Raw genomic sequence first — 12,429 nt, 5'->3', positions numbered from 1 at the left:
TTTGGACAGCACAACCTTATTTTCAAGCCAATCTAGTCGCACCTTACACATCAAACTGATCCCTATGATCAGAAGACAAAAATCTCTTACCTATCTCAAAACCCACAAGAAAACCTGGTCATTTCTGTATTCATACTCTGTCTCTATACACTGTAATTCACTACCTGCAGCTACCAGGTTTATTCCTGGCCTAACCCATTTCAAAACCTCTTTAAAAAAATCATCTCAGAAATACATGGCTCTGTTCCTGCATAAAGCCTGCCTAATGCTCATATCTTCTTCTCTCACATTTCAATCCCTCACAGACTGCGAGATCGTAACGCTCTTCTAACTCCTTCTCTACTCCTATACCATGTCCTTAAGCTGCTGCTCAGGCTTTATTCCTTCTATCCTTCTTAACTCTCTCTCTATGTCTGCATCACCTACTTTCTGGCTGCTATTTCTACATCATGTATGATGAGAGTGACTATTATCATCTGTAATGTTTTAACTGTATAGAGCTGTTTAGATGTGTAGTAATATATTACAACATCTTGTAGAAGTTTGTTCTTTCAACTTATGTTTTTGTATAGTATTTCTAATGTAATCTTTATTGTGTTGGATTATACTATATTTGCATTGTACTGTATGTGGAACTTTTCTCCCCAGGACTCTGCTGAAAACTGGTTCTGTAGACCCAGTCAGACCACCCTGGTAAACAAATGTCAAATAAATAAATAAAATAAACATGTGCAATAATAAGGCTATACTAAAACAATTCCTTATAGGGAGGACATAAGTAGGCAGATGAAGGTGAATATCCAGTTTACAGCATGTGATAAAGCAGTAGATGTATATTTATAGGCAGAAATAAAAGAACATCAGTAAGGGATTGCATGTAAGAGTCTTTAAGGATGCAGGTTTGATACTGAAATGTAAAATGGGAATTGCGTGGTAGCATAATTGCAGACTGGTGGATTAGAGGTTATGTGTGTATTATTGTGACTGGTGTGCTGATTATATGTGTGTATTTCTAGAGTTATATGTATGCTGTTAAGAGGTGTAGAAAGTAGGTATAGTTTTGTACAGAATATAAAACAGTTCATATCAATGTAGTGGTATGAGGGTGGCTGGGTCATTGGAGATGGGCGAGGAGGGAAGCAGGCAACAGGTCAACCACATCAGCAGGCATTGATCAGTGTGGGTATGCTCAAGGTGAGGAAGACAGAAGCTGTGAGTTATCACACAGGTAACTGCATTACATATTATGTCTGCCATTAAAATGCATTTAAAATGGAGGAAGATAGTCCATTACAAAAATACTACTTAAAAACATTTAGTGTCCTCACATCATATAACTAGGTAGATGAAATAACCTACTTTCTTTTGTCTAGCTTATGCTATCACTGGAAATAAATTCTACAGAGGTGTAAATGACATACGAGCAGCCTGTGCAATGTGCTCAGAAAAACATACTTTTACAAATCAAAAGAGATGATTAAGAGTATGTCATGAATATTGAGCTAGTGTGCCAAAATGACCCCAGATAACACTGATCCCCAAAATGGAACAGATGAGGGAGAGATAGGAGGGTGCAGCATGTTAAACAAGATGGTCAGACTGTTAATGATTTTTGAAAGCCCTTTATTGAATTATCACTTGTGACATATAATCCTACCCTTTTCTAAAGATCCTGCTTCTTGCTCTTTTACCTCTGTTACAATATTCACTACTTATTTCTAGAAATTGTTTTTTGGCAGCCACCAGAATTAAACTTAACAAGGCTTTACTATGTCTAGGCAACTCACATCATGTATTCTAGCTCAAAAAAGCATTTCTTTAGTTATACTCATTTGCTCACCCAGTTTTCTAGCTAGAGTACTTTACAGGGAATTTTTAAAGAATGCCAATTCATTGCACTCCCAAAACATGTTTCCAGTTACCTATTTATTCACCATCACACCAAGATTTGCCATCTGCTAGAGAAACAATTCTTTGGAGTCTGCTTGAGATAAAAAAAAGTATCTGTGTAAACACTTCCAGGAAACAACCCTAAACCAGCCAGACTTTGTTGTATATTTGGGAGCTGTACATATGTCCTCCCATTTTTTCCTTTTGAATTGCATATTTGTTCCCTCTTCCTAATCTTTTCTGATCTCTTCTGATTGATTCATATAGTTATTGTGCAATATTTTATATGCCCTACTAACTGTCCCTTTTTTAACAGCAACTTCTGTTCTAGATTCAATTAAATCTCAACCAGTGCCAGTCTTTTATTTAGAATCCACCTATCCCTTTCTCTTTGTCTATACTCTGATACCAAGCCCTTACAGGGAAGGAAATCACTTGCCTGCAATCCAAATGTCCTCTTGAATTCTTCCCAATCTATTACCTATCATTCTTTATTTATTTGTTCACAGTACTTTGGTTACTTTGCCAGCTTCCTCCAGTTAATTCCAGCCCCTCTTGTCTATTCTCTGTATCCCTAATTGCAGTCATCCTTATTAGCAGAATCTCCATTCTCCATTCTCATGTTGGCTTAGTTCTTAATATACTTAATATACTTTATTTTACTTTAATAATGTGATATTCTGTATGTGTTGCTATTTTCCTTAAGGATCTGCATCCAAAATCCATTATTTTCTTATTTCTTGAATTACACACTCCCTGCTTCATCATCATCCCTTTCCACTTTGATTTGTAGCTTTTTGCTTAAATTATCTACAAGATCCTTAACTGTGTAACTCTAAAATACCCCTTCAAATCAGGTAATCCTAAATCTCCTTGTTCTGTTGGGAGTATCAACTTATCCCATTTGACTCTTGCCTTCTTCCCCTCCAAAATTAAATACTACTACTATTTATTAATTTCAGCAACTTCTCTTATGGTTGAGAAAAATATGTCTGATGTGTATAAAACTAAAGTGATCAAAATCATTGTTACTGCTTGTATCTTGCTATCAGCATCCAATTTCTCCATTTTGTATTATCTTTTGTTTAGTCTCTTCCCTCATATTCGTAGCTACCATAACTAAATTCTTTTTAATCCATACTCCTAAATACTTCACATTATCATGTTCCCATAATTATTTGTTTGTTTATTATTTTATTCATCGACATTTGATTACCGGGAAAGTCCAACTGAGTAGTGGCCCATTTTCAGCAGAGGCCTGGGGACAAATGCTACAAAGTATTACAAAACATTTAAGAATAATAATTTTTTACAGTTTTTAAAAATAATGCAAAAAAACAAATACAGTTTAAATCATTATGTCAAATTAGACACAATGTGAAAACATTGGTTATGAGTATATACACGTTACATATGACAATGATTTAAAAGTTAGAGTAATTTTAGCCAGTTTGTAGAGAAATTCAAAGTAAGTTAGTATAATACAAACAGGAATTACAATATAAAATGAAAGAAAAGCAGGCTTGTGGTATATTTGGAGAGAAATCCATGGGAGAGAAATTGACAGAAGTAAGGAAGTGATGGAGGAAGGAAGAGTAAGGCGATGTAGGGTGTGAACAGGTGTTTGTCTACATTTAAGGATATAGTTTATACTCATATTGAGAAGAACAGAGCCTGCTTTTGGCTAGGAAGTATTTCAGATAGGCTTAGAAGGATGGGAGGGCTGTGTATTGATCTGATGGATAGAGGTAAGGTTTTCAAGGCCTTATCAATATGCCCAACAGATTTCAAAGGTTTGTGGACAGACAGGAGTTTTTGGTCACTGTATCACAATGTCCGACTAGGATCATAGTTGTGTAGAATGTTATTTAGTGCCGAACATGCAGTTGGATTCTGGATAATTTTTAAGTGGTAAGAAGCTGTGTATATGTTACTTGATGGGGGGTAGTTCTAAACAGTACAGGCTTTTTAGTGCTATACAGTGGTAGGTTCTGAAAGGGGTATTTGCTACAAATTTAACAACTTTGTTATAGCATTCTTCAAGTTTTGATTTGTGTGATGCTTTGAAGTTAAGAAGGAATGGGAGTGCCATAAAGAAGTGTGGGGAGGAAATAATTAGTAGCAAGTATAGTTTTAGTTTCATTGGTGAAGAAGCCTTTGGTTCTAAAGCATCCCTACTCTTTGATGAGTTTTTCTTAAGCAATTTTGTATATGCAAGTCAAATGTGAAATTATCATATGCTATCATCCTTAATAATTTGCTATAAGAAGTGACTTCAATGAATGTATCATCAAGAAAGAGGACTTTAAATTTTGTTTTTTCATGGGAGATGGATTTGGAAAAAATTTTTATTTTTTAGCATTAAGCATGAGTTGTGAGTTACAACGCCATGTTTCTGTTGCTGTTAAAGCATCCTGAGTAATTTTTTTGAGGTGTGCCATATTGTCAAATGTGCAAAACAGTGTGGAGTCATCTGCATACTGCATTAGGAAGGCCTATTGTGTGGATGTGTGGAAGATGTTGGTGAGAATGTTAAAGAGAAGGGGACCCATAATATAGCCTTGTAGTACACCAGAGATGTCCGAGAGGTATGGAGAGAGTGTAGAGTGTCATTTTACTGACTAATACCTATTGGATATGTAGCTTTTGAACCATATTAGAGTGGACTGACACGGACCTAAAGAGGACATCTGAAGTAGAATTTTTTGGTGACAAATAATGTCAAGTGCTGTAAACAAGTCTATAAACAAGGAGTAGACTTGTTTGCTGTTAAATCTAGCTTTATTGACAGTATCTATATGGGTCAGAAGTATAGTGTTAGTACTATGGGAAGGATGAAAGCCATGTTGTGTGGGGTATAGGAATTCTTCCTGCAGGAGAAAGTTTAGGAATTGTTTTTGAATACATTTTTCAAATATGTTGGATGGGTGATAAGATTGCTATAGATCTAAAGTTAGTAATGTCCGTTGAATTTCATTCATTGTGCAGCTGGATAACGTGTAACTTTTTCCAGAGAGAGGGAATGTGGGATTCCTGGATTGACCTATTTATTAGGATTGAGACAGGGTAGGTGATGCTATCGGCTGACACTTTATAGTATTCCTTTAGAAGGTCATCAGCTGAACTACAGCATGATTTGAGTTTGTTTAAGAGTAGTTTTATATAGGAAGTGGGCACAGGTTTGGATGTGAAAGTGGATATGGTGATATGTGGCCACTGGCCAAGGAGAAGATTAGATGTTGGAGAATCCTTAGCTAGAGATTCTATACTATCTATGAAATAAGACTTGAACTGTATTGTGGTTTTGAGTGATGAGTTATTGTGAGAGGGGTTAGAGTGGAATTTATGGCCAGAATGCAAGATTTCTTTAATGGCTGTCTAGACTAATTTAGAGTTATTTTACTATTATTCTGTAAGTTGTTATATATTATATTATACTATATATTTTTTCTTTTCATTAATTTGCTTTTCAGTATAATTGTGAAGCACTCTGTAGTTTTTGACTTATTGTGGTATTTTTATAGCTTTTTGTCATTCTTTCCATGCTTTTTCTCTGTCCTGCATTAGCATTCTAAATATGGGTATTGCTGGATCAGTTCATGTGTGACTACATAATTTATAGCTATACCCATTGTTTTATGTTCATACCCTGAAAAAAAACAGAACTGTTTAAGAATATTCCAAAACACTGAGATATCCTTTTCTGGTTCCATCAGCTAGAAAATGATGTTGTTGTTGTTGTTTGTCTTTCAGCGTTTCCTGGTTAGGGGTCACTACAGCAGAACTCCGGTCCGCTAATGATTGGCAGTAGATTTTAAATAACACCGAGGTGCCAGCTCGACGTCCAACCTTCAACGAAGGCATGCCCATTTACGCATGTCTTTCAAACGCCCATCCAATGACAGGGAGGATATGCAGACTCCACACAGAAGGCACTCCCCGCACTCCAGCTGAGAATTGAATGGGAGAACCTCTTGCTGTGAGACAACAATGCTATCACTGCACCACAACAGCTGACTCAGACTCAGCTGCAAAATGATATAATCTGTAAAGAAAACCATCCTATATTGAACACCATACCTATTATATCCTGAATTTCTGAGTCCCTTATTTTCTTTGGTAGTGCAAAAAAGACACTCCTGCCTGGTTCCTCTGTTCATACACAACTTATCAGAGAGGACCTTCCCACTTTGATTTTGCCTCTGATCCCTCATATATCCTTGCAATTAACCATGTTAGTGTATCAGGAAATTCAAATGCTTCCATTGCTCTACTCATAAAATCCCAGCTTCCCCTGTTGAATGCTTTCATTGCCTCAAGACCCATCAATACCAGTGATATTTTCTTACATTCTGCTTCTCTCTGGATTATCATTGTTCTGTTAATGTTGTCAAATGTTTGCCTCACTTTCACAAAACCACATTGGTCCATATTTATCATTTTTTTAATCATCTTTGACATTCTTTTAGCCATTATGCACATAAACACTTTATAATCATGGTTTAAAATTGAAATGGGCCTATATGAAGCTGGACTTTACCATCCATAGGTATTACAGTTACCACAATTTTTCCAGGATGTTGGTGCCTCCCCTCATTTTAAAATACTGTTAAAACTTTCCAGATCTTTATCACTGTTCTTCCCCCTTATCTTTCAATTTTCCAATGGGATATCATCTATTCCTGGAGACTTTCATGTAGTTTGGTTGTACATCACCATTTTCCTCTCATCTCATCCTATCTTAACTGTTAATTGGTAAGCCTTATCTGTCTCTAACCTCAACATATTTTAATCTTCCACAAATATTTCCATCTCTGCTTTTTTTTTTATTTTCCAACTTCTCTGCTTTATATAAATGTTCATAAAATTTCTGAAATATCTCTAATACCTCTACAGAATTTCTGGTTATTTTTCTTGTTATAGGCTCACTAAGTCTGTCAATAACACTTTCTACTTACAGTTGCCTTAGTCACTGTACCGCAGATTTTTGTGCTCTAGAGTTATTATCAGAAACAGTTCTTAACATCAATCTTTCCAAACTCATGCATATTATTCAAGTACTCCCTTATTTTCTCTTTAGCGCTTTGCAGCTGTGCCTCCTCTTGTGTGAGATTCCCCTTATTTTGTAATACTTTAATCTTTGTCAGCCCCTCTAAATAATTCACAGTGATAGTTGGTGGTGTCATAGACTCACTCCATGAATTATGTCCTTCTAAACAAGGAAAATTGGGGCACCTGTAGATTAACATGGCTAGGCTTGTACGGGCTCTAGGGCCACTATCCTAGTAACCTCCTATGAACCTATGAACTCATATTACTTCTTTATCAGATCTCCTTTTCTTTTATTTATACCCTATTTTAAACTCTGCTTTAATTATATCCCACTCATTGGCTATAACTTCAAGACTACTTTCTATCTTTCCTATCGGTCTCAACTGTCCTGTAGTAACTTCTATATGTTAAAAAGTAGGGAAGTCACAGTTCTGAATATAATCAGCTGTGGGGGAGTTTATGTGATACACGATTGCTATGTAAACTCCAGGATTATACAATTAATAGTTAAACCATGCTGCTGTTTAAGTACATTAACACTTTATATTTGGAGGAATATGTTGCTAGGATGACTAGTTTTCTTCTGTGCTTACTCTTTGGCTTTGTAGGTGATTCGCAGATTGCAGTGCGAAAATAGCAGGTAATATGTTTTGTTTTTTTTGAAGTGCACATTACTGACGGTAGTCTGTCCTATGGATCAAAAACCATCTCTGTGAAAAGGATTTCTGAGGAGCCAGGATGCAGGTAGTCCCTACAAACTACTACCTGTGACTCATCCTTCTGGCTCTGTCATACTTGTTCAGAGTGACTCATTGACATGCCCCGGCCAAGATGTAGAGCACCAGTATAACATCCCACCATCACTTCTGTTTGCATTGGTAATAACTCCAGCTCTTCTAGCCTCTGACTTCACTCCTTCCCCTCTGATCCCATGAATATTTCTGGTAGTTTTCCTCTGAATTCCTTCCATCAGCCTGTTGCCCTTTTCTTTATATGGCCTCTAGAACTGGATATTTTACTGAAGGTGTGATCTAATCAAAGCCCTTTAAACTGGAAATATTACCTCTTTATTTCTGGAAACTACCCCCCAAGGATAAATCTCATCATTATTTTTCTTGCTGTTGCTGTCCTCTCGCTCTACTCTAAGCGAATCAATCCACATGTGATCAATAATCCTAAGTCTTTCACTTCCCTGCTTCCATCATTTCTACTCTCTCGAGCTGATGCTTCACAAGGGGCATCATGGCCCAAGTGCAGTACTTTACATTTATTTGCATTGCTGCCATCATCCTGCCATTATTTTCTGTTTTGCCAAAATGTGTTCAAGACTCCTGCCCCACCATCCACTGACTCAGCGATCTTTGTGTCATCAGTAAACAGGGCAATCCTTTTCTGTATTTACTTGGTTATGTCTGAGATAAATGTGCTGAAGAGTACTAAACCAAGGCAGACCTCTCTGATACTCCATGTGTCATTTCCCTATTTCTTTTCACTGCCTCTTTCAAACAACCCACTGTATTCAACCATTCAGTAATGCAACTATCCATTTCCTCAGTTGTGGTCTAGTCACAAACCCCTCCAGTTTTCGTTTTAGCCTCCCATGTAGAAGAGAATGAAAAGCCTTGCAGATGAACCCCTCAAATTTCTCGCTGAAGCCAATGTAGACTATGTCTACCTGCACTTCCAAGCCAAGTTCCTTGAATTCCACTCAGAAAACAGAATCAGATTTAACAGAAAGTTCCATCCAGCCATGTACTCATGGGGATAGTTGTTGTACAGATTGCTGTCGTTACAAATTGGCACCACTTTCTCATAAGGATTTTCTTCATGCCTTTCCCTGCCACTAATGTTAAAGTTACAGGCCTATATTTCCCTTCAATATTGTTCTATTTCTCTCTTGTGCAAGGGTAAGACACCTGTTATTATGTAGTCCCCTGGCACTACTGAACTAGGCATTGACCTGATAAATATCTGTATCAGAGGGTCTGCCAACACTGTGGTTAGATTTCTGAAGATTCTGCAGTACAGGCTGTCTGATGTCTGTGCTTTATCTTTTCTAAGAGCAGCCAGTTCCATCCTCCCTTTTAATCTGTTGTCTGTCCATTTTTCTCCTCATTCTGTCATAACAACATCCAAGATTGGCACACTTCACTTCCCATTCCTTTATGAAGAATGGAACAAAAGTGTTCATTCAATGCATCTTATTTTCCCACTCTTCTGGGATCCCCTTCCCAAATCTGCTCAGAGGGTCAGTAAATTCCCTCAGGTCTTTCATTCTATTACAAACTTAAGAATGCCCTTCATTCCCTTTTGGATCCATTCTTATAACTTATTTTCAACTTTAGCTTTTGCTTCCCTTATCAAGTGTGTTGCTTTTTGCTAGTCTTCTTTTGTTGTGCATTTTCCTCTTTATTTCTCTTAGTTCTCCACACCCTACCCCCTCTTGTACGCCATGAATTCTGTCATAAATGCAACTCTCGCATTTCAGTGTAGCAACATTAGCCTTCTCTTTTATTTTCCTGTTTGTCTCTTCCTCACAGCCTTGTCCATATCCCAGAGTACTCCCTCCCAGATCCATTCCCACAGCTTGTTCTCACTTTAATTTTGGTCTCTGTCTCAGCTCTAATCCCTGAACCCTGCACAGCATAATCCACTTTTCTAAAATCCCACACTATTGTTTTTGCATTTTTTTTATTCTTTCCCCTACTCTAAACCACTCAGTGGCTTGACTGCTGTTGCCAAATGGTGACACGACCTGGATAACCATGGCAACCTCTGGATCATTTAGGACCACTTTCAGAATTCTGTCTTTCCTTGTGTACTACTGCACCAACTGGCTGACCTCCTTATGATCCCGAATACCAGTTAGCTTCTATTCCCTCTCTACCCTGGACCTCAACATTTCTCATTTTGTTACTAGCAAATTTAAATTCCCATCAGTAATCTCCCACCTCACTCTTTTATTCTCTCCCTTTTTCTTTTTCACCATCTTGTCTTATGTCTGGTGGAAGATATACCATATCATTACACCAGCTCTTTCTCCTTCTTGTACCTTAAATACAAAAAATAACTTAACTTACCTTTTAACCCTGGCTGCACCCTTGCCCTATTCATGATTTGGTGCTGATCCTCTTCTCTGCCATCTCATATCACACCTGTCTTTATATAGATTGCTACTGCATCCCAGTCTTCCCTTACTTTATCATTGCTAGGCAAACTATATCCAGGCACTTCCATCTCCAGCTCCATCATACCAATAGCTAATGGTTCTGTGATGATAGCAATGTGTAGTCTCTGCTCCTGTATCAAGTTGTTCCATTTTCCTAAACAGACTCCATGTGTTTGCAGAGTGACTACACAGTCACTCTTTCAGTCACCTCCCATTTGTTCCTCTGCTATGCTCAACAGCTTTGTTTCCCTTTGGCTTAATACCTAAACATACACATACCCCACATTTACACATCTATCTCACTCCCCAAGAAGAATAAATCAAATTCAGTATCATTGTTTCTACCAAATAAAAGTTTGGCTTGTTTAGAGACTGAGACAGTTATGCTTTTTCAGGGCATATTGCAGCTACTGAATCAATTCCAATAGTGGATCTGAATTTCTAGATATAAAATTATTATAAGCCTGCAGTGTACAACTTGTGGAGTTGTTGAAATATCCTATTTTAACTTTGTGGGGCTTTCTATGCCCATGTTCTACTTGTTTTGCATAGTTTCTTTTTTATCAGACTTCCCTTTCATGCAGAAAATAAATGATACGGAAAAAAACTATTAGCCTGATAATAACATTTCATTTAAAAATATATAACCTTTAGATACAATCTTCAGTATAAATGTTATTCATCCTGTAGAAGCAGAAACTATTGCAAGCATTTTACTTGCTACTTTTGCATAGGATTGTCTACAAATGTTTCCCAAATGATTTGTCAGAGTTATTCGCAAGCTTCACTCTAAGAGTGATTAGTAACCAGTATCCCTTTACTTACTCATTTCAACTGACACATTTTGTTCCTAATTAAACCATTGAAAATATGCTATATTTTATTTAGTCTTAAGTTATATTTATTTTAAATGCGATTGTGGAAAAAATGAGCAGCTATACTTTACCTACTTCAAGTGTACAGCTTGGATGCAGAGACATGAACAACTCCCTGTGTCAGGCCTCAACATTCCAGCTTGGCCCATTATTGCATTATAATGCCCACCAATATACCTTATTAGGCCATTTACTTCTGCTTACTAGGTGACACTTTAGACTGCTCACTTTTATCCATATTAATTTCTTGTCAATGGAAATGCTTTGTCTCTTTGGAATTGTGCACAAATGGCATCTATCATGCATTGTACCAATATACAAAGGAGAAAGTTGGAAATAACCAACCGATTGGTTTAACATCTATTGCTGACAAGTGTTTTGAAGGGTCATGAGAAGGTTTACTGAAAATGATTAATAAGATTGCAAAATTTATGGAGCAATATCAATATTATTTTTAGATAGAGGATTGTCTCTGATGAAAGTGATTGATTTTTTTTAAAACAGTAAACATGTCTTTAAATTTAAGGTTAGTAACTATTAGTCCCAAAGGGGCTGTGGCTGTTTCATTACATTAATCTGTACATAATAAGTTGGGTCAAAAGGTGGTTTGGAAACAGATCACAAAAGGTAATTGTGCAGGGCAGTGAATCAAAATGGACAATAATTAAATCTGGTATAATATGGAGATCAGACTTAGACTCTTACTATCAGTACTATTCACCCTCTTTTTTTACAATTATTTCATTGCGCTCTAAATGCTGTGAGAACAAGTATGTTGACAGCCTTGAGATTAGAAATGAGTCCACTTTAAATTGAGATATTCCAAATACAAATTACTCCATAATGTATATTAAACTCCTGAAAAGAAATCAACTGGTTTGGTATTTATTATGAATAGTAACACAGATGTAGACTTGCAAATAGGTTTTGATAATACAATAAAACCTTTGGATATTGTGTTAAGTCACAGCTAACCCCAAATACCAGTCAGTTGAGTGGAAAAGTTGTACATTCACTCAATCTTTTATTCAAGGCAATTTTCTCAAGAGACTCAAAATGTATACTTGCCTGTATATGTCTAGTTGTATTTATTTATTTATTTATAGTTGTCTACTGGGGTAGTCCACCAATTTCAGTGGACTATTTGCAGGCACAGCCTGGGTGAATAGAATCACAGAAAGAAATGAGCAAAACATATTTAAAGATACAAGTATGTGCTAAAAACACATACATGTTTGCAGCAGCAAGAATATGCTACAACATGTAGCTTAAGAAGAACTTTACAATGTCAAAACATGGATGCAAAATGGAAGCAAGTTTAGTGGAACTTTTAAGATAAGATGTCACCATACTGATGGAGATAGATTATGCTAGAAGGATTGCAGCATATTAGGATATAGAGGTGTGAAAACATTAGAAGAGGTGAGTGGGAACAGTTGCCAG

This window comes from Protopterus annectens, chromosome 2.part2 (genome assembly GCF_019279795.1).
Source record: "Protopterus annectens isolate FY-2018-M chromosome 2.part2, PAN1.0, whole genome shotgun sequence".
NCBI classification, from domain to species: domain Eukaryota; kingdom Metazoa; phylum Chordata; order Ceratodontiformes; family Protopteridae; genus Protopterus; species Protopterus annectens.
This window is presented reverse-complemented; position numbering follows the sequence as displayed.